The sequence below is a fragment of the Thrips palmi genome, unplaced genomic scaffold, assembly GCF_012932325.1.
Source record: "Thrips palmi isolate BJ-2018 unplaced genomic scaffold, TpBJ-2018v1 HiC_scaffold_7, whole genome shotgun sequence".
Lineage (NCBI taxonomy): Eukaryota > Metazoa > Arthropoda > Insecta > Thysanoptera > Thripidae > Thrips > Thrips palmi.
The window spans coordinates 8,059,908-8,086,400 of record NW_023144634.1 but is presented as its reverse complement, the minus strand read 5'-3'; the positions used below and the strand labels follow the sequence as shown (position 1 = coordinate 8,086,400).

The following is a 26,493-nucleotide window of genomic DNA, read 5'->3' as shown; positions in this document are numbered from 1 at the left end:
TAGCATCGAGGGTAGCATGATCCTGGATGGCATGGAACAGTTACTTTTCCATTTTGTTCAGAAAAGCTAAAGTTTCACCTTGCGCGCACAGTTTCTTCGACAAGAATTGAGACCAGACCTGAAATTTTTTTGGTACGCTTCACTTCAACCACCTCTATGGTCCAAACCAAAAATATATACCAAAAACATAAAACAGTCAAATAAAAAATAAATAAAAACCAAACTTTCAACTTTTTTTTAAACAATAGAAACGTTGGATCCAGCCTTCACTCTACAAATCAAAGAGTGTACACAGTATGCTCTAACTGGAGCATGCCTGCAAGCACGCTCTAGCTAGCGCATGCCTGCCAAGCATGCACTAACTAGTGCATACATGCCATGTACACGCTTCCTGATGCAGAAAACTCCCTATCCCTTATGCAGTAAATGTATGCTTCAGTTAGCGTGTACATGGCATGTATGCACTAGTTAGTGCATTCTTGGCAGGCATGCGCTAGTTAGAGCGTGCTTGCAGGCATGCTCCAGTTAGAGCGTACCATGTACTTTCTTTGATTTGTAGAGCAGCTTACCACGGAGCGCTAATCGAAATCGCAATCGCCTGTGAGGTAGGCTGTACCGCAACACAGCCGCGTTCAACGGGACGGCCTGGCAGGCGCCTTGCAGTGCACGGGCGCGGAGAGAGAGAGAAAGAGAGAGAGAGAGAGAGAGAGAGAGAGAGAGAGAGAGAGAGAGAGAGAGAGAGAGAGAGAGAGAGAGAGAGGGGGAGAGAGAGAGGCAGCTCCTCTCGGAATCAGACTGCGATTGATTCCAAAAAGTCGTTTTCGTCGCCCTGCCTCTCTCGCACCTGCACAGCACACCCCACGTGAGCGAGAGAGGCAGGGCGACGACACCGCCTCTCAGTGTGCGGAGCGGTGCGAGCGCATTCGCGTCGCGTCTCCACGCGGCTGCGGCAGCGCGGCAGCCTTCGAGGCGCTTATCCGAGTCTGTTTGTTGCGGAACGCTTACGGCGGCAGCCTCATCTCCTTGTCGACTGGCAGGAACTAGGGGGTGAGGCGCAGTGGGTTGATTCCGAACTCTCTCTCTCTCTCTCTCTCTCTCTCTCTCCACTGCAAATCCAAAGGCAATACTTTTAGCACCTTTTCTGGCGATACAATTGAGTATCGCCAATAAACGGCCTTACGGAAAAGTATTGCCTTCAAAACGGCGATACACAAAAGTATCGCCAAAATTTGGCGATACATTGGAGAATTGCCACGATTTGACAATAAACGTCGAACGAATCAAGGGGCAAAACCTTGGTTTAATGCCGTGGTTTTGGCAATATCCAAAAGTAATGCCAAATTTTGGCTTTTTGTATCGCCGTTCTGAAGGCAATAATTTACCGTAAGGCCGTTTATTGGCGATACTCAATTGTATCACCATAAAATATACTTAAGTATCTCTCTCTCTCTCTCTCTCTCTCTCTCTCTCTCTCTCTCTCTCTCTCTCTCTCTCTCTCTCTCTCTCTCTCGCTTTCCCCCCCTCACCGGACGAAACACGACACTGCAAGAAAAAGTGTGGATAGTACAACAAAAGTACAACTGTACTTTAAAAGTAAAACAGGGATTGTATGAAGTACAACGAAAATGGTACAAACCACAACGAGCCCTGGACTGCACACACTGTAAATGCCTTACGGTGAAAGGCTGCACCAACATATTAAAGTGGAGATTTTCTCCATAATACCAACAAAATTTTTCAAAATATCTGTAAGGTACAGTGAATTTTCAATGGTATGTTATGAAGTCAGCTGCACCTCCACAATATGAGACATTTTCACCATAATATGGAGAATCTTCACTGTACAACATTTTAGAGTGCAGCACCCGCCATGCATTGTACGTTGTACAACAATTGTTGTACTTTGAAAGTACTAAAAAATACCAGATAATAATTTTGCCAGAAATTAGTGTCTTTGTTGTGGTCTTTTCTTGCAGTGGAGTGCGAGAGAGACAGACCGACGAGAATAGTGTAGTGGTAGTGTTCGGGAACAGTCCGCTGCCGTTGAGCCGGACGGAGGCCGAGCAGAGACATCTGGCGGGGGCTTCACCTGCGACTACCCCTCGCGCGGCGTGCGGAGTATCGCCAGAGCGGGCTGCACGGGGGGTAGCGCAGCGCCGCCCGCAGCGAACTCTGGCGGCCTCGGCGGCAAGCAAGCTAGAGGTTGCCCGCAACACTGAGAGTCGTTTTCGTCGCTCTCCCGCTGGCGTTCCGCGCATCCGAGACGGAGCGCCGAAGACGACTCACTGCTTGCAACGCGTAGCCTACACTGCGGAAACGAGCCGCAGCCAACATATCCGCGCGGCCCGCGGCGGCCAGGGCTAACGAAGTCAGGCAACGACCCAACACCGGCCGCGCGCTCGTCGCACTCACGGGTTTCCCCAGACTGCTCTTTCGCTCGGCAGGCTGCTGCGACGGGATGGGGCGGCACCGTGGCACGGCCGCGCTGTTGCCTTACAAACAAATTTGTGTAAGGTCACTGCAAATTAAATGGAAAGACTTCGCTCCAGAATGTGGCGAGACGAAGCGTCGTCACACCTGAAAGTCTCGCTAAAATTTGGTCGGACAGGAAAGTCTTGGCTTGTCTGACCGAATTTTAGCGAGATTTTTTTAGATCTGACTAAAACTTGGCGAAACATTTTGTCTCACCTTCGGAGTGGCGAGAAGTCTGACCTTTGTCGCGTGCCTCAACTGAGCGATCATGACAGAGCAACGTATCTTCAAATATCACTAGACACGCTGTTTTGTACAAATGTCACACAACTCATTTTCACGTATTTCAAGATACTCTACAAATCGAAGAGCGTACATTGTATGCTCTAACTGGAGCATGCCTGCAAGCACGCTCTAGATAGCGCATGTCTGCCAAGCATGCACTTACTAGTGCATCATGTACACGCTTTCTGATGCAGGCAACTCCCTATCCCTTACGCACTAGATGGCATGTATGCACACTGAGATTCCAAACACTATGAGTATAGCACGTATGGTGCAATGCGCTGAGATATTGCACCTTACGTGCAATGACGGGACCGATACCACTACACTACTGCCGTCTCTTAAACCGGGGCTTCATCAGCTGATCTCAGTTTCCGCGTTCGGTCCTCTCTTCAATTTTTCTGAGCGCTCGAGCAGGCGTCGAAGTGTATAGCGTTTATCGAGGCACACTGAACAGAGCGACACATTGGCGCTGTGGCTTGCGAGCTGGCAATCTAGTTCAAAAGCGGGTGTTCGATGCTCGTCGCCTCCTTCACTTTTGAAGTCGAACATGAAATACAGGCCGAAAATTGAGAATAACACGTTCTCAAAGTCGATCTAAACCATGCTCGAAGTGAGAAAATTAGGATTGAATGAAGTAAATTATGATCAAAACATTTCATTAGAAAATCCGGGATTGCTACAAGAATTCCTTCCTCTGGGTGCAGACAGACGGACAGACAGACAAAACTTTTCAACCGCACTGGAGTAACAGGCTTCGCTATCGCTCAGCCAAAAAGTCCATAAGAATTTAGTGAGACGAGAGCGACTCTGCAGGGAGACGGCTCCGCGCGGCCCAGCCGTACATCGGGGCCAACAATCAATAGTTGATGCCGTGGTATCAATAAAGGGCGGCAGTGGTGGCCCTCCCCGTACTAAACCGGCATTTGTTGCCCACACTGGTAGCGGCCTAGCCACGGCGCACCGGCCCTCGCCCCAGTCCGACTCGTGCCGCTTGGCTTGGCGCGCTCCGCTATGCAAAGATGGGCCGGGATGGCTTTGTTTATGACGGGGATTCCGTCCTGCGGCCCGGCGGCCCTTCAGGGCGGGACCCTTCGACCCTTCGGCCCGACCTTACCTGGGCCCGCCCTCCGGCTACCTTGAACTCCGACCAGACCAGCACCCCTGAGCTCGCGTCCCTCAAGGAACCAGGCGCACTTCGCGCGACCTTACGGACTTCGCGCGACCTTACGGACCTCACGGCACGCGTAAACCAGAGGAGCACTTGCAAACAAGACGAAATAAAGAAGAAAACGGAGGGAAAATGAGTGGTCATCGGACAGAACAACCTATTTTCAATGGGTTTCCCATGTGACTTACGTCCTTATGCCCGACGGCCGCTGAAATGAAAGGCCTAGTGTTGCCGGCGACTGACAGTCTTTTGACGCCGGCGCCGAGAACGCCCTCTGCGCGGGGGAACCGCCGCCGGGGAGGAAAAAAAGGACACCAAACATTTCCTTTGTATTGCTAATGAGTCCTGGGCAGGGCCGGCAGGGCAGGGCCCCGGTGGGGCAAGATCAAAAGCAGTCAGAGGCTTCGCGCTTCGGAGTGGCGCGCCATGCCGAACGTGCCGAATGTGTGGGCGAGCGCGACAAGCTCGTTACCGACAGATCGATAACTCGAAACCGCGGGCTAACAAGGCCTGCCTGCTTTTGTTTCACGTCTTGCAGAGCGCTGTGCCGGCTTGCTTGCTGCTCGGTCCGTCCGCCTCAAGGGCGTGCTGGAAAGGGACTCGCTCCAGGAAAAAAGGGAAAAGAGGTGGTTTAGTCATCAAATTTGACATGGAGTCAGAGCAGAAGTTAAACCGACGTCTCCCGCCGAGACAGTAAATTGAAATGGCAAAATCTTGTTGTGGTCACGCACTCTGGACACCTCACAACCAATTATACGCCTTACAAAGAAAAGTAGCTTGTCATAACAAAGTATTTTGGGCCGACATATGCTTACAAAGAAAATACACTCGTGTAAGTCTTGTCAGAATGTCAGAAACCTATCTGAAAACCTGATCAAAATTCACGCGCCTCTGAAAGCTGAAAACGTATTCTGACAGACATTCTGTAGAACTCTGATCATGAGCAAATTTACATTATATTTCAGCTTTCAGAGGTGTGCGAATTTTGATTAGGATTTCAGACATGTTTTAGACATTCTGACAAAATTTACAGAAGTGTATATCGCAATTTTCAAACGATTTCCTTGTGTTACAAACTAGATAGTTTGTACAAGCGAAAATGACTTGGCAAGGTTTCAAGTGTGCTTTCCTCATCCGCGGCTGTAAACTCCCTGCGACGTCGATGGCCACCCTGCGGTCGCTAACCGCCACTGCGACTGCGTGTTCCAGGTCGTCGCGCAGTCCGACACGCCGCGACCCGGCCAGGACCACCATGGCGACGTCGGTCTACGGCTCCCCGGAGGCCAGGCTGTGCCGCCACCCGCCGCCGGTGTCGCCGTGAGGCGGCCGCGTCTGCACCGCCATGGACCTGGAGTAGTCGGCCAGCATGTCGCAGAGCCCGTCCCAGCAGGGCTCCCCCACGCTGCTGCCCGCGTCGCCTTGGTCGCAGCGCCGCGTGCTGCCCGAGCCGCTGACCCTGGCACCGCACCTGGCCGGCCACGGCGGCCTCGGCCCCCATGCCCCTGGCTACGCCCCTGGCTACGCCCCTGGCTACGCCCCTGGCTCCGCGCTGTCCGCGGGGGGACCGCGCAAGCTGGGCACCCGGGTCGAGTTCGCCTACCACGACGACTACCACGAGGACCAGCACTCCGTGGACGGCTACCCGGCCTGCGAGGAGACGGGCGTGGCCACCGTCATGGGCACCGTGGACGGCTCCAGCCATGGCTCCAGCCTGCAGCGCCGGACCCACCGCGTGCAGAACAAGGAAAGGTGAGTCTTGTACTCGCCGCGGGGCTTCGGGCTTCTACACGCTGAAAAACCAAACGCAGTCTAGACCGCACCACTGGTGTGGTCAAATGAGTGCCATGGTCAGCGCCCCCCCCCCACCCCCTTTTCCTCAAGACAGAAGTAATCTGCCTGCGGGAAACTCGTTTTTTTCGCCATTTTTTATGTGTTCTTCGGCTATAAAAACTGAACCAGTTGAGCTAGGATGGTGAAATTTCGCGTGTGCCGAGCCAAGGACATACCCAAAAAGTGTGCAAAATCTCACCGAGATCGGCCGAGCCGTTCAGGAGGAGTAGTGCGGACACACACGCACGCACGCACGCACGCAGACAGGAAAAACTTTTCAACCGCACCTGAGTAAGGGGCTTCGCTATCGCTCAGCCAATAAGCTTGTACACCACTTATTTGACGGGGTGTACTACCACATTTGTACGTGTGGTAGAATGCGGTAACCACACTTTGGGTCTCACCACAGCCGCACTTCCAGTGTGGGCGGCTCCCCGCGTCCGGACGGACCGGCACAAAGGGGTGGCACATTCTCGGCTCTCCTTTTCCCGCGCCATTCTTTACTTTCTAATTGAGGGCCGGCCGATGCGGAAGAGTCTTTCTGTCTCCCTCGCACTCGTGCGGCGCCCCGTCCGTGTGCGAGAGAGACAGCGACGTTTCGGCGAGGAGGCCGAGTGCGGGGCCGCGCCGTCTAGGTAATCAGGGCCGCGAGGGCACCGCGCCCCGCCGCGCCCCGCCGCCGAGGTCTGGCTGCCCGCGGACTGAGAGTCGTTTCCGTCTCACTCACACCTCCGCGGGGCCCGAACTCGGCCACTGTCTTGCACTGCCGCTGTGATTTCCCCTGCGAGGCCTGGCGGGGCCTCCTGGCCCAGGCCTGGCCGCCCCGCCTATGCAGTGTGGGCACGCTGCCGCGAGTTACAACCGCGGCCAGCCTGGCGTCCGCCCATGACTATTGCAGCCAACAGGTGCCGGCCTATCACTTACCGAAGCCGCTAGCGGCAGCGCTGCCACGGAGGGGCGATAGCAGAGCGCCATCGCCGTCAAATTACTATGTAGTTTTCAGTGGGCTGCTATGCCCGAAATTGGGTGGAGTGAAATGCAACGAATCATGCATGCATATAAATCCTTGTGTAACGACTTTAATTTTTATTTAATACACTTTCTTACTCAATTTCGGGCATGGCAGCCCACTGAAAGCCCTTCTTGCAAAAGGAATTACCTTAGTAGTTTTTTTTAGCAGATGATACCATCACCACACTTGAAACATATTTAAAAATACTATACACATGAAGGTGTCAGCGTGCTTTTACTCTCGAGTCTAGAAACCAAGCGCGTATCCTAACAATATAATAGGGGCTGGCCGCTGGGGCGGGCTGGTGCGTGTGGCTGGCTGGCTGGCAATGAGGCACAGCCTGCGCGGACAAAAGCGGGGAGTTGTTCATTTCTCCCACCTAAATGTTCGCCTACCTGTCTATTTCACCTACCTATATTTCGCCTACCTAATAAAAATATTGAAAAAAAATATTCAATAAAATATTGCCATTTTTCGCCTACCTATAGTTCGCCTACCTAATAAAAAAATTGAATAAAAATATTCAACAAAAAAACGAAAAAATCGACGGCAAAAAGTGGCAATACGAAAGTCTCAAGGAGACCCGCCGATCAGCTTCGGTGTTCTTATGGGAACCGGGCCTTCATCCGACGCTCCCTGCCGCGCAATTCGACAGATTAGTGGGTTCGTATTAGGCTGGCTCACCCGAAGTACGCACGGTTTCTGTGGTACAGTGAGAGTCCAGATTCAGAGGCCTTACCTCAGAGGGGTCACACTGGGTATTTGAACCCGCGACCCCGAGTGCCGACTCTAGTCAACTCCTCCACCCTGACCGCTCAGCCACCGAACCAGCTTGTCAGCGGCGATGTCGCAACTCCTCTTGAGCTGCCGTTCGAGAAATCTAGTCCCGAAAAAATGATACTTTGAGCGGTCTCGAACCCGGGAACTGCTGCTTCCCACATCATGCTCTTAACCATTGAGCCACCGGGACGCCATGGCACCCGCCCTGCCTGCGCTGGTACTCAATCTTCTTTGGATATACCTCCCCAAGCAATTGGTCGCCGAAAAAATTGTGTATACTACCGGTCCCGAACCCGGGACCTGCCGCTTCCCACATCATGCTCTTAACCACTGAGCCACCGGGTCGCCATGGCACCCGCCCTGCCAGCGCCGGTACCATCTTCTCTGGATATACCTCCCCAAGCAGTTGGTGGCCGAAAAAAATGTAAATACTATCGGTCCCGAACCCGGGACCTGCCGCTTCCCACAACGTGCTCTTAACCACTGAGCTACCGGAGGACCATGGTGCCCGCACTGCCAGCGCTACTAATCCTCTCCTCGTCAAGAAGTCGGTTGCCTCTGCCGAAAAATATGCTCATGGTACTAGTCTCGCTGCCAGTCAGGAACGCAGCATTTTAACCACTGTGCTTCGCACATCGCTCACCCCATCGCCGAAGTTATTATTTGTCCAGCATCAAGCAAGATGGGTGGCTATTGAAGTTTGGCGCTAGGTAAGTGGCGTGCATAGCAACCTGGTAGCGCCGTGGTCTGTACTTTTTGGACTCTTGTTGCGCCCGCCCTTTGGTGTGAAAATTATTGGTAACATTTATGTTTAACAGTACACTTAAAATTGCATTCCATGTTCTCTTCCAAATTTAAAACAAATTTAAATCAAAACAAATTTAACTCAAAACAAATTTAAATCAAAACAAATTTAAATCAAAACAAATTTAAATCAAAACAAATTTAAATCAAAAATTTTAAAAAAGAATTAAAATGTCACTGCACTTTGAGATTTCTCATGGGTTTTGTTTGTTCATTTTTAGAATTAATTCCATAGAAAAACACACCGCAATCCTATCGAGCTGCGAATGGATAGTTGATGGAAGTTATTGGAAACTCGTCATTAGGTTTTCTGTAGGGCTGCTTTTTGCCCCTTACTTACATGCTACATAATGAAGTTTTTTGTGCAAGCTTCTGAAATGCATGTCGTGTGTAGCAAGGCATGAAAATGGGGTTTGTTATGCAGTACCTTGTGCGATTGTGTGCACGAATTCGTGAATTTCACACGTGTGCTCAATCCCGCGCCAAGGTATGCACGAAAAAGCTGCATAGTAATTTAGTGCGTAGAAATTGGAAAAAGACCTCGGCAGCTGCTGTGTGTTGGCGCGCTGCCGTTTTAGAGCGCGCACACGGTCCGTTCCGTTTCAGTGTTTCCTTGCCTTCATCTCGGAATTTTCCCTTTCGTCCCCAGTGGGAAATAAATGAACGCAACGGAAGGGGAGGTGCGATAGGGCAGGTGGGTTGGGAACCCGGCAACGCCAACGCCAAGGCAATGCCTCGGCACGGGCGGGCAGGCCCTTCCCTCGGCCTGCGTCACGTTTCGTTGGCCACGGCCGCCACTGGGGGAGGGGAGATGTGGGTTATAGCCCTCGGCCGGGGGGTCGGCGGGCCCGCTGGAATTTGAAGCCCGACAGCGTGGTTCGAACCTCCCAGAAGGCTTCTGAGCAGCCAAGTTCACGACTTGGCAAAGGTCACGGTCGGGCATCCCATCCTTCAGACCGAAAAGTAAAGAAACTTACTCGACGGATTGGTTGCTAGGCTTCAGATTTGGACACCGCAAACTTGGGGACTATGACACCACTTTAGGGTCATTTGAGACACATGATTTTGTTCTAAAGAATTATAATTTTAGTTTCATTTCATGACCTTAACCTAAATCTCAAGTCAATAAATGGTATTATCTTGAGATGTGCATGTTGTTTGGTGGTAGCCTCGTGACCAAATAGGAGGTTGATTGAGGGGGCAAGCACTCGAAATTTTTTTTTACGCAGTATTCTTTAAAAGTAGGGATTTCGTTAAGATTTCTCAAGATTTTGCGTGAGTTTGCGTCAAAATTATGCCAGATATCGTGAAATTGTGGTGGGATTTCGCTAGATTTCACCAGATTTTGATGGGATTTCGTGAAATTTCACCAGATTTCGAAGGGATTTCGCGAGATTTCTATCGATTTCGCGCAAGATTTCGGCAAATCAAGTGTACACAGGACTTCGCGAGTGGTTGCCCCCTCGGGGTTGAAAGTGTGTCTCAAGCGGCCCCAAGATGGTGTCCACGGTACCTTGACAAATCTTCAAAGCTCCCACTGTTGGACTAAGGACTCTACGTTGGACCGGCTGTCACCGCAAAATGAAACCTCATGTAAAGTCTTGACAACTACCATCGGCGAGGGTGTATGCACTCTCAAAACCTGTTACCCAACTATTACGCTCTATTTCGCCGAGTATCAATAACGAGTCTTTGAAAATTCATAAAAACCTGAGCCCACACGGAAAAAAGACGTCTAAAAGACGTATATTAGACGTCTATTTGTAGATGGAGATGAGTCTAATAGAGGTCTTTTGACATCTACATGTAGATCATCTACACATAATCTAATGGTCGAATTTGCGACGTCTATTAGACGTCTATTACTTTTCCTCTAGTAGACGTCTGCAGATAGATTTAGAATCGACGGACTCAGAATAGCCCCTGCATACCAAGTAGAGCACTACGAAGGTATCAACGGTCAAAACGCGAGTAGGGTTCCCGCTTGGGACGGTAGTAGTATCTAGATCGAATAGGGCAGTTCGTACCTGATGTGGGGATTTGGAGGGCCGAGCAAGGGAACGCTGCCGGTACGGCACTACCAGCCCTTGCCACATCCAAAAATTTGTAAGGTCCTCACGCCATAAGAGCGATTATATTAAGAGGACTCTTCAAAGAAGAGGAGAACGGCGTAGAGACTATAACAGAACTGGCTCACGGAGTCGTCACCGCGAGCGGGCAGACGTGCTTTGCGCGTGGCGCGCTCTCGTGGCAGTTAAGAGAAGCTTATCCGTCTAGTACCTTATCTAAAGAGTAGAAAGACATCTTTCTACTTTGCAGACCAAGATCTCACCCACTACGCTATGGGCTGACCTAAGAAGTTGGGACGGAAATTAGTCTTTGTGGCGTCTGCATAAAGTCTATCATTGTGCATCTATAGATAGTCTACATGTGATATATTTTTAGACGTCCATGTTTCAACGACCTTAGCTGTCTACATGAAATCTACCGTGTGGACATCTGCAGATAGACCTTTGCTAGATATCAGGTAGATCTGTCCTGTGAGTCCTTAGATGAACTTCGACAAGAAAGATCATCTATAGACGTCTGCAGTTGCATCTATAGTTAGACATAGACGAATTAGAGGCGCCTTAGATCCTTTATAGACCGTCTACTTCAGTCCATAGATCTCTATAGACACTAAAGATCATCTATAGATTGTCTAAATTTGTCTATAGACGTAGATAGACTTTTGAAGACCACATCTAGACGGTCTAGCTTAATCTATAGACGTCTATTTTCCGTGTGGGAGCCTTCTTTTCCCAAAAAAGGTCTTTGAGAGTTTCCGCGATATTTGAAGCAGTGGACCTAGACAACCATTATTTCCAAATCGCTGGGAAGAGGAAGAGGGAAGGGATCTTGCGCCTCGCGTCACAGCGCTTTGGGCTGCCACCGGCATCTTAACCCCCTAGATCAACGACCAGGTCCCCGGAAGAATTTTAAGGTGTTTTGCGAAGTTGGTGGCAAAGAGTGTGTGGGAGGGGAGGGGGATTTACTGCTCCGTGTAACGAAGGCAGTGCAGTGTCACTTAGGCCCCATAAGGATGAGTAATGGTGTCTTGCTATGTTCAGTCGGGGCCCTCCCGCGTCGCCACTGGAACTGCAGAGACGCAGCGGACCGAAACTAAGCGGGGACAAATCTCATGCCGCTTGCGTTGATCTTTTTGTTATAAAAAGATATAAAAAGTTCTTTTTTTACAACTGCCGCTTAATCAATGTGTTGTGGTGACATTTATTCGCAATTAGTGGCACAAGTGTTTGGGCACTCCTGCTAAAGGGGAGGGGGAAGGCGGGTCTTACGAATCCTTTGATGTGGCCAAGCTATTTCCCCCGCTCACCACCGCCAATCCACCACTGGAGCCGCAGCCGTGCCTTGGCTTTGTCCGTCCTAAGCACTGTACACTGCATGCAAACAGCGGCCGCGGGCCACAAACGGAATGAGTGGTGACCAAAACAAACGTTCCCACTGTGTCATCACATTGAAAGAAATATAAAGAAGTGTCACGGTCCTTTGAGCATTGTGTTACCTTTCTTAAAATTTGAATTGGTGAATAATTTTTGGATGATTTACAAACGCTGGACCGCACTAAATGTAGTACAGTGAAGATTCTCCACATTATGGTGAAAATGTTCCATATTGGTGGTGCAGCTGACTTCATAACGTACCGTTGAGAATAAATACATTGTACCTTACAGATATTTTGACGAATTTCATTGGTATTATGGAGAAAATCTCCACCATAATATGTTGATGCAGCCTTTCATCGTACGAAATTTACAGTGCGCTGAAAGACTGGGTCAGTCGCGTGTGGATGAGGATAAGGTGCCATTCTCATTCAGTTGTACGCAAACCAACACTGAAAATAGAAAATGAGGTTGGGAAGGGTGAGACGCATTTGTCCACACTGACCGTAGCAGGACGGTAAGTTCCCGACCGTACAAGGACGGTGCTGACCTCCCTTCAGCCTTCCATAGGAATCACTTTCCGTAATATTTATTGAATACTTTTTATGCACACCCGGACGCGCTCTGGGATGAAACCCACATGCTTTTGAACAGCAATTTTCCGCTTGAGTGAGGTATCATCGATGGAAGACGTTTCAATTACCTCGGTCGCAGCTCCGAGTTCCTCCGTGTAGCCTTCAACAGCGAAGAAAAAAGACACTGAGAAGATCAGGGTCACCACAGGCTAGAGAAAAGTCTTTTAATCCCTAAATTTTGAATCGTAGTTAGGCCTACCCACTGCTGGGGTGCGTAGCCTAGTTCACAGCTCAAGCAAATGGAAGAAATTTTCTTAAAAAGATTTGTTATGCAAAGTCAATATCGTTGAATAACAGTCGTAATTTATCATGGAAGGAACAACAATGACGAAACAGAGCCCACCGGTCTATATACCTTGGCCAAATAAAGAAAGATTAAAGTCTCGTCGAGAACTGCCTGCTCTCCACTCCGCGCGACCTGGAGCGCCTGCGAACTTGCGGTGGGCCACCCGTTGAGCTCGCGTGTATTACGGGCTTGCCTACCCGACGTTCGCAGGCGCTGAGGCCCCAGGTGGCAAACACGTACATAAAAAATAAAAAAAAAAACAGAAAAAGAAACTGAAACACGGAAATATTGCAAACGCCTTATGACACCGCTACTGAACGGGTAGGGTCTCGGAGTCTGGAGAATTAGTCAAATCGACCCTCCTGAGAAAATGATCCTTACTCGCCCGGGCGCTACGAGACCAACCTTGCTCTCCGGCGCGCTCTGCAAAACAATCCTTACTCGCCCGGGCGCTGGGTGACTATCTTAACTAGGGATGGGAAAATGAATGACCATGAAAGGGTGATACATCGATGTACCACCAAAATGGGCTTGAACGTGTTAACGGTAAACCACCTCAAGTTCCGATTTAATCGGATTCTGTTTGTGCGAGTCGGGGTGTAGGATTGTACGCCATAGACCGCGAGGGCTGCAAGAGATGGTCGGCGATACAGCCTAATCCTCGAGATGAAGTTTGTTGACAGAGGGATGTGAAAAGCGCCATCTGGCGGGGGATTTGGTGGTGACAGGTAAAAGACCGGAGGCCGGACAGGAAGGACGAGGTGCTGTACGTGTGCAACGAAACGCGATAAACCCCCCAAAGGCAGCCTCGGCTCAGAGAGAGAAATGCGGATCCACGAGGCGCTCGTCTTTGGCTGGCCATCTGGGAGGCGTGCCACGGGCGTGCTAGGCAGCCTCGCCTCAGAGAGAGAAATGCGGATCCACGAGGCGCTCGTCTTTGGCTGGCCATCTGGGAGGCGTGCCACGGGCCACGGGCGTGCTAGGCAGCCTCGCCTCAGAGAGAGAAATGCGGATCCACGAGGCGCTCGCCTTTGGCTGGCCATCTGGGAGGCGTGCCACGGGCCACGGGCGTGCTAGGCAGCGTGCTCGAGAGAGTAGAAAGCTGCGGAGGTGCTCAGAGGCGTGCTAGAAGCGTCAAAGGCTGGAAAGCGTGCCCTGGCACGGGCGTGCTAGAAAGCGTGCTCGAGGCGTAGAAGGCTAGAGCGTGCCGAGGCGTGCTAGAAGCGTGCTAGAAGCGTTCAAGAGCTGCTGAAAGCGTGCTCAAGGCTGCTAGAAGCGTGCCGAGGCGTGCTAGAAAGCGTGCTCGAAGCGTGATAGAGCTAGAAAGCGTGCACTAGGGGTGCTCAAAGCGTGCTAGAAAGCGTTCAAGAGGACCTGCTGAAAGCATGCTCAAGGCGTGCTAGAAAGCGTGCTCGAGGCGTGCTAGAAAGCGTGCTCGAGGCGTGCTAGAAAGCGTGCTCGAGGCGTGCTCGAGGCGTGCTAGAAAGCGTGTTGAAGGCGTGCTCGAGGCGTGCTAGAAAGCATGCTAGAGGCGTGCTAGAAAGCGTGCTCAAGGCGAGCTAGAAAGCGTGCTCGAGGCGTGCTAGAAAGCGTGCTCGAGGCGTGCTCGAGGCGTGCTAGAAAGCGTGCTCGAGGCTCGCTAGAGGCGTGCTAGAAAGCGTGCTCAAGGGGTGCTAGAAAGCGTGCTCAAGGCTCGCTAGAGGAGTGCCGGAGGCCTGCTAGAAATCGAGCCAGAAAAAGTGCTAGCGGCGTGATAGGAGGTGTGCTACAAGCGTGCCAGAAGACGTGCTGAAAGCGCACTGGAGGCGTGCTAGAAGGTGTGCTGGAAGCGTTCCAGAGGCATGCTGAAAGCGTGGTGGAGGCGTGCTAGCAGGTGTGCTGGAAGCGTAAGGCGTGTTCGAGGCGTGCTAGAAGGTGTGCTGGAAGCGTGAGGCGTGCTGAAAGCGTGGTGGAGGCGTGCTAGCAGGTAGGTGTGCTGGAAGCGTGAGGCTCGTTCGAGGCGAGCTGGAGGCGTGCAAGAAGGTGTGCTGGAAGCGTGAGGCTCGTTCAAGGCGAGCTAGAGGCGTGCTAGAAGGTTTGATGGAAGCGTGAGGAGTGTTCGAGGCGTGCTGAAAGCGTGCTGGAGGCGTGCTAGAAGGTGTGCTGGAAGCGTTCCAGAGGCATGCCGAAAGCGTGAGGCGTGCTGGAAGCGTGCTGGAGGGCCGCGCGGCTCGGCGCGATCGCACAAGGGAAGCAGCTGGTGCGGTCGCGTCGCCCGTCAGGCCGTCAGGCCGTCAGGCCGTCAGGCCGTCAGGCCGTCAGGCCGTCAGGCCGTCAGCCCGTCAGGCCGTCAGCCCGTCAGGCCGTCAGGCCGTCAGGCCGTCAGGCCGTCAGGCAGTGGGGAGAGGAACGGCCAAGCTTTGAATTTTGAGCGATGCCGGGATGCCGGTTGGCGTGGGAGGGGCGCGCGGCTTGATGTCGTTCTTCCCTCTTCTCCGGCGCCATGCTTACACCGGCCTACGCCGCCATGCGCCCCGAGCGGGGTAGCGGCGCCGCGCCACACCCCGCCACCCGACACCGCGCCCCGTCCCGCCACGCCGCGCGGCGCCGCCCGGCCGCCGGGGGACTGCGGCGCTAGGCGGCGCTAGGCGGCGCATTGGCTGTCGAGCCTCGGCAGAGTTCGCTTCGGGCCCCGCTGCGCTCGCCGCCCGTCCTCCGCGCCGCGCGCCTCGCCGAGCCGTTTCTCGCACCGCGGCCGCCGCGCGCCCTGTCCGCCGCCCACCGAGGCCCTGCGAGGCCGTGCGAGGAGGGCGACTTGTTGAGGACCCCGTCGGCCGCCATGAAGGTCGGCGTCTAGCTCGCCCAAGACTCCGCCGCCGTCCGCACCCGTTCCCGCAGGCCTCGTGTCGAAGCGGACCGCCGCCATGTGACTGTGTGTGCGTGTGTGTGTGTGTGCTTCTGCGTGTGTTAGTGACACTGCAAGACGGCTTCAGGATTACGCGCTCCACGATGGAGGGGCCGAGGCCCGACCGCGCCGGACGACGGCCCACAACTCCAGCCCCGGGCACCCCATCTACGTCTTTCCAGTGAAGGTACGTGTGTACACGCCGCGGCGCGCCGCTCCCCGGACCCTCCCCAAGCCCTCGCCGAGGGCGAAGCCGAGGGCCCCGGGCGCACCAGCGAGCCAGACCCCGGCCAAACATTTGGCGAATGCGTCAATTAATTCTGGGCCCCACCCGCCGCATCGGCTGCGCACAGTGGGCCAGAAGACCGGTGGAGGCGGCCAAACCTCTAGAGACGCGTTTGCGCTCCAGAGTTGGGTAACAGGGCTCGAACCGAACGTGTGACCCCACCAGTGGATTGCTCTCCGAACGAGGAATATTGGTGGTGAGTCACACGTTCGGTTCGAGTCCTATTTCGGGACTCTGGAGCGCAAACGCGTCTTTGCCGCCTCCTCTGGCCCTCTGGCCCACTGTGATGCCGGACGCGCTGGGTCGGGGCTATGCACTTGCGTAATAGTGCACTGTAGGTGTCTTACAGTGGAAGGCTGCGCCGACATTTTATGGTTCCATACTTTTGGAAGTATTTTAAGGATGGCCCCTTACACAGTAAAAACGGTTCCTGGTTTTCCCAAGATCTCCCGGGAAATCGCCTATGTCTTTACCATAGGCTTCCTGGGGAAATCGGGAACTGGTTTTACTGTGTAGTCGTGGATCACGACGGTGGATCGGCGCCGCGGGGGTGTACAATCTGTGTGTGTGTGTGCGTGCGTGTGTGTGCGCGTGAAAAGGGGGAGGGGTAGGGGGGTTCGTCGTTCATGGCGACCTTACCGCCACCTTCGCTTAATACCTGAACCGGCGCCGCGGGACACAGGAACCCATGGCATGGTAGCTTTTGAGCGTACAATGCACACATGCGCGTGCCCCCCCCCCCTTTACCACCACCGCACACACACACACACACACACACACGAACGCGGTCACCGGGGATATAGTTTCTCTAACAATGCTGTAGTCTCGTGTGCGACGTGCTCAGCTTCTTCCAATACCTAATACCCCCTCCCCTTTCAACCCCTGCACGCGCGTACACACACACACACAGACGCAACTTGTGATAGTCTATTTGATTCACATTAAATTTTAAATCCAATCTTGTTAGACGTAGCACTTTGTAGCGCAGGTAAACTTATTTTCTTTCGAAAAACTGCACATATCTTCGTATTCTTCTTTACTTTGGACTCAAGTCGCGTACAAATTCCTTCGGGAAGTTCACTCGTCAAAGAAACTGTGACGCCGCGCACAAAATTTTTTTTTTTTAAGCATGAAGTGTGCGCGCATGTCGTCTTTGGTCTTAATGTTGGCCGCTATGCGTTGGTATGGCTGTGGAGCCCATAGGCTCCGATTACTACAACAATGAGGTCCACGCGCGAACCGGAAACTGCGGTTCCATCTTTGGAACTACTGGCGCCGAGTTAATAACGTTGGTTGGTCGGGCAGACGCCGCAGCACAGTGTGGTGGTGGGGGCAACGCCTTATTTCGGACTCGGTGCGGTCATTGTCGGTCTATTTCGGTTCGTGTTTTTACGATTACGAGGCCCCCGCCACGCCCCGCCTCGGCCCACTATTATTGGTATGGTGTACACAACTTACTTCGCACCTCCACCCCGTTCGGCAAACGCCTCAATTTTAATCCAAGACCAAAGGAACAGCTCCCTCGTGGTCGACAGGACGTGTTCCCAATTCACACTCTCATTCCAGGAACGTGACATCACGTTGAAACGAATGCACCCTGAAAAGGGTGGTCTTGCCCGTAGAGATACTCTGGACGGCAGCAAGAGTATTTCATTGCCACAATGGATATTCGCTTAGCTCAAGAGTATTTGGTGCTAGTAATAAGAGTGACCCTTACGCCAAGAACCCACTTTTCAGGGTGTGTGACAAAGTGTCATGTTCGTTCGAGCATTCGTGTCACATTCGTTTGGATGTGAATCGGCCAAAAATTTGCTTGTTCACATTCAAACGAATGTGAAACAATTTTCAAACGAACGTGACATTCTGTCGTGTTGTCACGTACTTGGAATGAGAGTGCAATGTTCTTGAGAGGTCACAGTTTTTTAAGCAGATGGACGTTTCGTAGGAATTCGTACGTGATTTTGCACATAAAAGGGGAGAGCATGTGTAGTTTTGCGTATGAAAATCATGAAAGGTTCGGATGCTCAAAAAAGTGTGACCTCGTACACAATTGTAGAATTTAGTGTCTTCTGATGATGAAAAAAACATGTTTCTTTTAAAGCTCGTTTTAACTAAGAGGAGGAAAGGCCTCACCCGGCGTCCCTCTCCTCGCTCGCGGCGGCAAATCGACGCGTGTCCCTTTCCCACTTGCGGCTCGGCGAATCGTGAAAAGCAATTAGTGCGGAAAAGGCGAATGATGGCGCTGCCGGCTGATGGCGCTGCCGGCTGAACCGAGCGTTCGTCGCTCTGTCTCTGTCGCACTCACGGGGCGGTCCGTGAGGCTGCGAGAGAGACAGAGCGACGAAAGCTCGGTTTTGGAATCAGTCCGCTGGGCTTTGCGGCGCTTTGCGCGCTGCATTGGCTCCAACGGGACGACTCTCAGTGAATGAAGCTAGACCAGCGGGAGGCGGGGCAGGGGTCGCGAGACCGCCACTGCGGACCGTTTTCACAAATTGCAACCTGCAGTCTGACTCTAACTGTGCGAAAGGGATCACTATTGGGAGCACGCAGAGCATTAGGGTTAAATCCCTTTTAAATTTGTAGCGATCGAGGAATCTGCGTTTTACAAGACCCCTTAGATGAAGCGAGGCGGTTCATTCCAGCGAAACGAAGCTCAAAGCCGCACTGCGCCCGATTTTAAAAGAAAAACACACCTTTTAATGTGGACAGAAAAAATACAATTCTACAACTTTTCGAAAATGTATTTTCGGTAATTTTTAATGTTTTAAGTGAATACTTGGGCAGATAAATCGGGTTTATTGTGGACCCCACATGTGCGCTGCAACGCATATCGCGCACACAAAGAGGTAGATTGGCTCATCGACTCATCCATTCCATCCAATATTTGTTGAGCCGTATAACACACTGCCCGAACACCTCCTGGGCACAATTGGTGCAAAGAGGGGAATGTTATGAAATCGGCGCTCTGCACACTGCGCTCTGCCTATGGACTTTTTTTTTGTTACCAGCTGGAAACAATTATTTTGTGCATAACCAAAACTTAACTTGCTAGAGTCAAATGTGTTGCTATGTTGCGTAGATCAACATCTAAAGGAATGTGCAATCATTATAAATGAGACTAAATTCACTCTCTGACGAATATGACATCCCATATTCGTTGAAAAACAGGAAACGTAGCGATCCGAGGGCAATTTTTTTTTCAAATCCTGTGCAAACTTAAATAGTCGAAATCTTGCGCAAAGAAGGTTGAGATCTGTTAGAATCTCGTGAGATCCCTTCGATATCGGGCGAAACCTCGCAAAATCCCATCAAAATCCCGCAAAATGTTGTTAAGTTTCCGCTTAAATTAAGTCTTCGGAGAATCTTCTGCACGGAAAAATGACAAGTGGTTGCCCCCCTCGCGGTGATCTGTCCGCTGTTCGTCTAAGTCCAAAAGCCTGATGTGTAGCTGCGGGCTGGTGGCCCCGCGGTGCCCTGCGGGCTAGCCGGGCTCGGCGAGCGAGGGCATGTTGACCGAGCCTTTAGCGCCCCCTGGTCTAAGATGACAGTGCCCTCCTCCACGGCCCCAGCGACGCCCAGCGACGCGCACACGTCAACACACTTTCGCTTGCATGGCAGCGTGGCTTTTAAGGCTCGCCAGCCTCTAAGGCCCCCCCAACCTTACTCAGCAAGAAAGGCTAATTTGGAGCAACCGGTTAGTGGTGCTCTGGTGCAGCGGCCATTTCCCGAACACTGGTTTCATCACCGTGTCTCCGTCGCACGCATGGGACGGGCGGCAGTTGCGAGAGAGGGGGGGGGGAGAGGGACAGAGAAGGAGAGAGAGGGGAGGGAGAGGGAGAGAGGGGTGGGGGGAGAGAAATGCTTTTCAAATGTTGGTGCAGAAGAGTTAATTGCCGTGTAATGTCAACGTTAGGCAGAAATTTGTACATAAATTAGGTACATTTTCACTAACACAAGTACATCATAGAGAAATAACTCAAATTATGCCAAAAATTGCTCAAAGCTCTCTGATGTTTGAACATGTCAATTCTTACGGACAATAATTAAGGTACACATACATTCAGTGCGTGTGTGGAGTCAGACAGCACAGAGACCCTCGCATCGAACGAATACGAGCATTAGGGGAGGAGCGGGCCAATCAGACCTTCTTGTTGTGTAACCTTTCCCTCCGCCTCCCTCCTCTCTCAGTCTCTCCCCCCCCCCCCCCCCCCCCCCGCTCTCTCTCTCACCCACGCGTACCGAACGAAGTAATACCCTCCTGCTTCCCTGTCAGGCAAGTCAGCAACCATATTTGCCGCACAAAGATTTATCGTATTCTCTTTTGTTTTCGTCGGGCGATATTGTGGCTGGAGATCGCTGTTTTTGTGCTGACTGACTCCAAATACAAATAACGCAGGGTGTTTGGAGACGGCGCGCGTGCCGCGTTTTTGTGTCCAAACATGCTGCGTTCTCGCCAGGGACGTCGGGGCATCTACTATACGTGTGTCCAGTGGTTTAGTAACGGAGAGAGGGAGAGGGAGGGAGGGAGAGGGAGAGGGAGGGAGAGGGAGAGGGAGAGAGAGAGAGAGAGAGAGAGAGAGAGAGAGAGAGAGAGAGAGAGAGAGTGAGTGGGGGCGTGTGGGCGTGCAAGTTTCCGCCGAGCACCCCGTGGGACGCGCGCAGAGGCGAAAGATAATACGCGAGGAAAAGAGGACGTTGCAAATGAAATTAGGGGCGATACGAGGGCGCCTCTGTGGACTGGTATTTGCGGCGTGGAAGGGCATCCCTGCCGGATGAGAAATTGCGCGGGCGACCCTTGAGAGAACCTGGGTGGATTTCCACCAACCATGGCAACTTCTGGAGTGTTGGACCTTTAATAATTTCACACGTACACGCGCTCATACGCGCGCCGCGCACGCCGGCGGTGGCTCGGCTCCGGCATCCTCGGCTAAGAAGCGGCATCAGTTGCCGCGGGGCGCAGCGGAGCGGGCCGTCCAAAGTTGGAGAAGGTGTCAAAGTAGTTTGGAGCTCGGCGATATGAGCGGGGAAGGTGTGCGCGCCCCGCCACGGCGCGCCGCGCCCTCGGCGCCCTCGGCCAGGGTGCAGCCCCGTCAAGACGAGTCTGCGACGCCAAGCCGCCACGGCGCCCTCGGCCAGGGTGCAGCCCCGTCAAGACGAGTCTGCGACGCCAAGCCGCCACGGCGCCCTCGGCCAGGGTGCAGCCCCGTCAAGACGAGTCTGCGACGCCAAGCCGCCACGGCGCGCTCGGCCAGGGTGCAGCCCCGTCAAGACGAGTCTGCGACGCCAAGCCGCCACGGCGCCCTCGGCCAGGGTGCAGCCCCGTCAGACGAGTTGCGACGCCGCCGCCACGGCGGCTCGGGCAGGGTGCAGCCCCGTCAAGACGAGTCTGCGACGCCAAGCCGCCACGGCGCCCCGGGCAGGTCAGTCCCCGTCAAGACAGTCTTTCGAGAAGCCGCCACGGCCGTCGGCCAGGGTAGCCCCGTCAACGTCTGCGACGCCAAGCCCACCCCCTCGGCCAGGTGCAGGCCCCGTAACGACGAGCTGCGACGCCAAGCCCACGGCGCGCTCGGCCAGGGTGCAGCCCGTCAAGACGAGTCTGCGACGCCAAGCCGCCACGGCGCCCTCGGCCAGGTGCAGCCCCGTCAAGACGAGTCTGCGACGCCAAGCCGCCACGGCGCGCTCGGCCAGGGTGCAGCCCCGTCAAGACGATCTGCGACGCCAAGCCGCCACGGCGCGCTCGGCCAGGGTGCAGCCCCGTCAAGACGAGTCTGCGACGCCAAGCCGCCACGGCGCGCTCGGCCAGGGTGCAGCCCCGTCAAGACGAGTCTGCGACGCCAAGCCGCCACGGCGCGCTCGGCCAGGGTGCAGCCCCGTCAAGACGAGTCTGCGACGCCAAGCCGCCACGGCGCGCTCGGCCAGGGTGCAGCCCCGTCAAGACGAGTCTGCGACGCCAAGCCGCCACGGCGCCCTCGGCCAGGGTGCAGCCCCGTCAAGACGAGTCTGCGACGCCAAGCCGCCACGGCGCGCTCGGCCAGGGTGCAGCCCCGTCAAGACGAGTCTGCGACGCCAAGCCGCCACGGCGCGCCAGGCAAGCCCCCAGCACCAGACACCCTCTTCCGAGAAGGCCGAATCACTCCACTGTGGCAAAAAGCTACGGAAAATTCTGTCAACAGCTTGTGGTAATTCTCCGTGGCCCCCTTTTCAATATTCTCCGTAGGCTCTTACAGTATTTTCCGTAGGACCGCACAGTATTCTCCGTAGGACCCTACAGTAATCTCCGTAGGACTATACAGTCTTCCAGGTCCTACGGAGAAGACTGTGCGGACTTACAGAGAATACTGTGTGGCCCTACGGAGAATACTGTAAGAGCCTACGGAGAATATTGATAAGAGGGCTACGGAGAATCCTGGCAAAAAAATTAACAGAATTTTCCGTACCTTTTTGCCACAGTGTCAGCGTTCTGGTGTACATACATGAGTACGGGAGAATACACCTTCTAACACTTATACATTTCACATTTTAAACAATTTTTTTTGCTTGTTTTAGTGGTTAAGGTGACACACAACGCCAAATCGTGTAAAAAAACGGAGCGAATTTTGCTCTTTTCAAACTTTGTGAGTACACTGAGTACGGGCTTATTTGTACACATGAGAACGCTAGTGATTCACCCCTCGCCCTCTTCCCGTTCACGTTGGCTTGTTGGATATTGGCGAGAAAGACGAAAAAAAAAACAGATGGTAAACAAATCGTCTAAAGTGTTATTCATCAACGAATGTGAATTTAGTGACCTTCGTTGGAATGTGATTATCACATTCACTTAAATGTCGATCCACGCTCAAACGAATACAACGTCCGAACAGACGTGTCATGTTCAAACGAATGTGACAGAGTTCAAATGAACGTGGCAAAATTCACATTCCAACGAATAGGTCATCACGTTCGTTCCGCGACTGTTGAGCAACGGTGACGCACTGTGGGAAAAAATCACAGTAAATCCTGTAGTGATTAGTACAGCTGTCACTGTAGTTCAGAGTACAGGATTTACTGTACTTTTTTAACAGGATCTACTGTACTTTGTACGGTATTTACTGTACCACAGGGGTGGAGTACGGAATATCCTGTACCAGGTACAGTAGATACTGTAGCCAGGCACGGTAAATCCTGTGTTCTGAACTTCAGTAAATCCCGGCAAAAAAGTTAACGGGATTCACTGTGGTTTTTTCGCACAGTGCGTGTTGCCGCCTTTCGTTTTCTTGTTGCAATAGTTTGTTCTACTTAAGGAATTCACACAATCCCCTAGGAAATTGTTCTCATGGTCATCCCGGGAAAACCAAGATGATTCTTTCACACAATCAGTGAAGAAATGTTTGAATCCGTCGCCGAAACGTTTTTAGATGCGGATGCTGCGGCCGAACCGCTGGCCGCTTTGCAACTAAGTCAGCGCACTGCGCGCCGCGCCGGCCGCGCCTTCTACGACCTCGGAAGCCCGAAGCTTCCAGCTCTCCCAGAAAGGCTCTCTTACAATCTTGCCTGCCGCGTGCCAGCCCACCAAATTCCCTTAACCCATCATTTCTGCAGCTTTGATGACGTTGTCCTGGAATGCCAGCAGGGATGAGGGAAGTGATAGCAGCACCCAGAGAGAGAGAGAGAGAGGGGGGGGGGGGGGGGGGGGGAGGGGGGGAGAGAAAGGACCGAGGGAAAGTGAGAGAGGAGGGAGGAGGTTTGGAGGACCGTGATGTCCTCTGGAAGAAGGTCCGTCAGAGTCGCGGGCGACGTCAGCGAGGGAGTCGAAAGCCCTGCATAAAATAAATGCTGGGTCATTGTTCCGCTAGACGGACGCCTCTGGCCCTCCCTTCACCGCAGAGTTGCAAACTACCCCGCCGAAAACTTTGCCCCCGCACGTTATGCCCTGATTTGTTTCCTTTTTTTCTTCGGACGGGAAATGGGCCGACTCCGGGCTTTCGTTCGAGGAAAGTAATCACTGGAAATGTGAGGCCTTCGTACATAACAGCCTATCTACTGTGGGATTCCCTGTGAAGATACGTTGTTCTGTCAGATGATCACTCAAATGTCTTACGGTGAAAGGCTGCACCGACATATTATGGTCGAGATTTTCTTCATAATACCAACGAAATTCGCCAAAATATCTATAAGGTACAGTGAATTCTCAATGGGATGTTACGAAGTCAGCTGCACCACCATAATATGGAACATTTTCACCATAATATGGAGAATCTTCACTGTACAACATTAAGAGTGATCCTGATGCCGGCGTGCATGTTCGTAGCGCCCCGTGCATGTGCTTGGCCGTGTTCTAGCAATGCCATTCCGTGGGTCGTTTTCGTGGCGCTGTCTCTCTCGCGCTCACGGGGCGTGCCGGAGAGACAGTGCGACGAGGGCGACTCTCGGGAGCAGCCCGCCGGGAGCACGTCGCGTGCACTGTGACTTGCTCGCCAGCTCGACGGCGAAAAAGGGGCGCCCCTTGTTGTGGCGTGCTTGCTCATTAGTCGGCGAAGCTCCGCAGAGCTCCGCCAAGCGCCGCCAAGCGCCAATGGGGCTCACACATCGTGACGGGGCCTTATTTCCGACTGCCTGGCACGTGATGACACGTTCGCATGACGGAGCCTGGGATGGGGGCGGGAAACTGAACCCTCGCGGACCGTGCCCATGCACTTTTCAAGAGATCCATGAAGAAGACGAGGCCATGCGCTTTTTTTTTTTGCTGCTTTTAGTTTATGCTGCAGCGAGGGGATATGCACTCTTGTGACCTGACAGTACGTCTGTCATGCTCTCTATTTGCACCTCATGAAAATTGGTGACAGCCCAAACAATCCAAATTTTGAGAACAGAAAAATGAGGGGGAAATGCTCTGCAAAAAATCCGTGGTTTGGTACGGAAAATGTACGGAAAATAGGGTACAGAAAAGGTACGGACCTTCCGTACTGGTTCTCTGTAAGGATCTCCCCGTACTTTTTTTCTACCAGTGTAAGAAAATAGGAAACCTGGACGTACGAATGAGCTGGCCCGACTGCTGGCGAGTGCATCCGTGCCCTGCTGCGTGCGGTGAGTGTCTTGCACCTTCCCTTTGGGGGCTCCTCAAGAAAAACAGCTCGCCCTCGGCGCGGCCCTAGACATGGCCAGCCCTAGGCCGCGACCTCCGGCCTGGCCCTCGGCGCGGCCCTAGACATGGCCAGCCCTAGGCCGCGACCTCCGGCCTGGCCCTCGGCGCGGCCCTAGACATGGCCAGCCCTAGGCCGCGACCTCCGGCCTGGCCCTCGGCGCGGCCCTAGACATGGCCAGCCCTAGGCCGCGACCTCCGGCCTGGCCCTCGGCGCGGCCCTAGACATGGCCAGCCCTAGGCCGCGACCTCCGGCCTGGCCCTCGGCGCGGCCCTAGACATGGCCAGCCCTAGGCCGCGACCTCCGGCCTGGCCCTCGGCGCGGCCCTAGACATGGCCAGCCCTAGGCCGCGACCTCCGGCCTGGCCCTCGGCGCGGCCCTAGACATGGCCAGCCCTAGGCCGCGACCTCCGGCCTGGCCCTCGGCGCGGCCCTAGACATGGCCAGCCCTAGGCCGCGACCTCCGGCCTGGCCCTCGGCGCGGCCCTAGACATGGCCAGCCCTAGGCCGCGACCTCCGGCCTGGCCCTCGGCGCGGCCCTAGACATGGCCAGCCCTAGGCCGCGACCTCCGGCCTGGCCCTCGGCGCGGCCCTAGACATGGCCAGCCCTAGGCCGCGACCTCCGGCCTGGCCCTCGGCGCGGCCTAGACATGGCCAGCCCTAGGCCGCGACCTCCGGCCTGGCCCTCGGCGCGGCCCTAGACATGGCCAGCCCTAGGCCGCGACCTCCGGCCTGGCCCTCGGCGCGGCCCTAGACATGGCCACCTAGGCCGCGACCTCCGGCCTGGCCCTCGGCGCGGCCCTAGACATGGCCAGCCCTAGGCCCGCGACCTCCGGCCTGGCCCTCGGCGCGGCCTAGACATGGCCAGCCCTAGGCCGCGACCTCCGGCCTGGCCCTCGGCGCGGCCCTAGACATGGCCAGCCCTAGGCCGCGACCTCCGGCCTGGCCCTCGGCGCGGCCCTAGACATGGCCAGCCCTAGGGCCCCGACCTCCGGCCTGGCCCTCGGCGCGGCCCTAGACATGGCCAGCCCTAGGGCCCCGACCTCCGGCCTGGCCCTCGGCGCGGCCCTAGACATGGCCAGCCCTAGGCCGCGACCTCCGGCCTGGCCTCGGCGCGGCCCTAGACATGGCCAGCCCTAGGCCGCGACCTCCGGCCTGGCCCTCGGCGCGGCCCTAGACATGGCCAGCCCTAGGCCGCGACCTCCGGCCTAGCCCCCCCTCCTGAGCCTGAAGTCTTGTTGCGCTACAAAAATCCAACTACGCTTTTCTCGAGGGGGGAACAGCTACCCACATTCATTGGACCACATTCCACATTCAGGAGGCAAAAAACACCTGTAAGTAGGCAACATGTGTGACAAAAACGCCAGAAATCTTGCACATTCTTGCTCATTCACACAATCATTGTACACAAAATTTTACAGTGGGTCACCCCTCGGCTTTTCTTCAGAATGTCATTTTCTAAATGAGGGTCCACTAACCACCGAAAT

General features: G+C 54.0%; 2 protein-coding genes across 8 annotated transcripts in view; one reads left to right on the top strand and one right to left on the bottom strand.

Moving 5' to 3' along the window:
- LOC117652339 (zinc finger protein 157-like) overlaps positions 1-26,493 on the bottom strand; it is a 93,767-nt gene that overhangs the window by 19,800 nt on the left and 47,474 nt on the right. The gene's annotated exons all lie outside the window — the stretch shown is intronic.
- LOC117652337 (potassium voltage-gated channel subfamily KQT member 1-like) overlaps positions 15,484-26,493 on the top strand; it is a 152,988-nt gene continuing 141,978 nt past the window's right edge. For all 6 annotated transcript variants that reach the window (XM_034397174.1, XM_034397173.1, XM_034397177.1 and 3 more), the window contains exon 1: positions 15,484-15,789. The gene's annotated coding sequence lies outside the window, so the exon portion shown is untranslated. The remainder of the gene's footprint in view (positions 15,790-26,493) is intronic.